The sequence below is a fragment of the Eurosta solidaginis genome, chromosome 1 (genome assembly GCF_040869045.1).
Source record: "Eurosta solidaginis isolate ZX-2024a chromosome 1, ASM4086904v1, whole genome shotgun sequence".
Lineage (NCBI taxonomy): Eukaryota > Metazoa > Arthropoda > Insecta > Diptera > Tephritidae > Eurosta > Eurosta solidaginis.
In genome coordinates, this window is record NC_090319.1 from 11,153,714 (window position 1) to 11,156,496 (window position 2,783).

A 2,783-nucleotide genomic window follows, 5' to 3' on the forward strand; every position below is an offset into this window, starting at 1 on the left:
ACTGTCACTTTCAGTTCTGTTAAATGAAAAGTGCATGTTACTGATTACTCAAAACTTGGCAAAACTTAACTTGACTTAGAAGTCTGTTGAATTTTGATTTTCTATGTAAGTTCTAAGTGACGCTTACATTTTGAGATGCCACTTGTTTGTTTCCATGTCATTTTGACATTTTGTCATACAAATTGACATTTATTTAAAAGTAAATTTCAAACCTGAATATGATGCCAGATTGTATGCGCTAAGTGGAGTATAATCGTGGCTAAGTTGCCAAGTTTACGCCGAGTCAAGTCAAGTCTATGCTAAGTATCAGTAATGGAGCCTTTATTCAGCACTGAGCTTGTACGACGGCTGCAGCAGTCACTAATCGCCAAGGAATTGGTGGGTGCTGAAGATACGAAGCTTTTGCCTAAAGCGCAGCAAAGGTTGCGCAAAGTAATGATGGTCTTATTTGCGAACACCGATGTTACATATAAGTATAATTTACGTGAAGATCCAGCAACAGCACATGTTTTGGTGCAATGTCCATGGCTGCCCAAATTCTTACTGGTAACCCTAGTTTGGGAACTATAATCGGATAAAGATTTCGATAAAGCGCTCTCTTATACACCTTGTTGGTTTGCTTTTCAGTATTTCGAAACTGCAGCTGATACTTTGAAGTGCATAGCCGATCCTTATGATATTTTAGAGAAAGTTAAGCCAATAATACGTACGTTACTTTTGCGTATAGCACGTTCGGAATATCGCAAACTCGATAGGGGGGACAAGAAAATAATCTATAGTAAGTTGTGTGATTCTGCTGTGAACTTGTTAAGACAATTTTATACATTCGACGCAGAAAATTTTTAACACTACACAAAACAACAATTCTTTCGCTATACCGGCTTTGCCTCAAGGCACATACTACGGATTTCTATATTTGCATTTGATTTATTTGCATTGCCTCAACCGACCGCTAAAAACACCATTGATTTTGATAAATATGAAGTTTGTCGCGAGCTATGTCCACCAGTGCCGAATGCCGCTGAAGCAAAGCCATCAGCAATTAAAAATTATAAAGGCTTTACTCAATTCATTGCAATACAACGTAATGTTAGTTAAATTCTATGCAGTTATGTATTGGGTAGAGGTGGACATTACACCCACAACAACCCTACTGCAAGCTATCGGTGAAATTATATACAATTGGTGAACATATGCACGCAAATTCACAGCTGATGTGGCAGCGCAATCGAATATGTTAGCAATTAAACCGAAAACCTTGGAAGGGACAATCGAAAGTGCTAAATTAGGTGACATTCTGCGCAATTTCGACGAGAAATCCTCTCCACAGCATATTGGGAAAGCATGGTTCGCTGAATTATTCAACCGCATAATTGCGCACGGTAATGAAGAATGTTTAGATTCTATAAAAAAAAATATTACACTTATTAGACCTGAAAATTGTCAAGAAGCCTTGGATTTTAGTAAACAATCTTCACAGCTACGAATGACAAGTTAGGGAAGATGAGGTCTTGACAGAAGCGGAAAATGAGGATGACGCGAGAAGGTGGAGAAGAAGCAACTTAAAGGAAAATGCAATAGATCGCATTGAATTTGAGCAATTGGATTCAATTACTCTTAGGCTTAAACAATTTCAAAGCTGAGAGCAATATGCATTTACTGACATACCAAATGAAGATATGTGGTAAATCTGTAAATATTTGTTGTCACGATGAGATTGACTATCACAGGCGTGTTACTGAATTCCTTAACAAATATGCCACTTCATTTGACTTTCAACAATTTCTTGTACTTGCTTTGACAATCCAACACAACTTTGGTCGAAATTTTTTTGATTGTGCCTGCCATAATTTAGAACATGTGCGAAATGTTGTACTACCGCAACAATCTCGTCCTTTCTCCAATGACTTCTCAAACGAATTACTCGCCACTGCTACCCATGATCAGGAAAAAATTGCAACAAAACTACTTCGCTCCATTACTTTGTGAAATTTATTTTGTTTTTATCATCCTTCGCGCAAAATTGAATTCCTAAAACAGTTTATGAACAAGAATGTTAATGAGATGTTGGATACGCAATCATTTGGTAATTGGTTACCAATCATAAAGGAATTAAATCTTATTTCTATGTATGGTTGAATTCATTCGAATCAGCCATTGGCGTTTGGTGAAGTAACGGCAACAGTGCTTTGAACGGGTGGGCAAAATGGATAAGGTAAGGGATTTCATGACATACACGGCTGCACGGGATGAAGTGGTTCGTGAATGTATAATGGTTCATTAATTGCAGGTACCAATTTTGACTTTTGTGCCTCACTGAAGCTAACTGACTCCATAACATTTTCTGCACTTAAGGGACAATGGCGACAAAATGTAATTTAAGACAACAGCCAGCTGAGGGAAATACTGAAAAAGTGAATTACGAGGTGAACGATCCCTTGTTACAGGTATGCGAGCACTTTGACCAGCTGCATGTAATAGAAGTTACTTTTAAGTTAACAATTCCAACCGTTTCCGTTACAGTGCATCGCTTGATTTCAAGTAACCTTTCAGAAGCAGCGTAAGCACCTGTCCTTTCTCAGAATTCTCCGACATCGATGGCGATTTTTTTCGTCCTTTAATCACCCTTTACTATAACGCCACAAATCAAAGGTTATGTAACAAATTCCACGGATTGTGCACATTGAACGTTGGCTGTGGAGGCAGATGATGTGGGTTCACCCGTGATACTTATCGGAGGTGAAAGTGATATGTGTTTTTTGTATTTTTCTTAATAGTGACCG

The 2,783-nt window shown here is 38.1% G+C and overlaps 1 pseudogene; it reads left to right on the forward strand.

The window, feature by feature from the left end:
* Nucleotides 1–312: 312 nt before the first annotated feature.
* LOC137234004 (uncharacterized) lies at nt 313–2,284 on the forward strand (annotated as a pseudogene).
* Nucleotides 2,285–2,783: the final 499 nt, after the last annotated feature.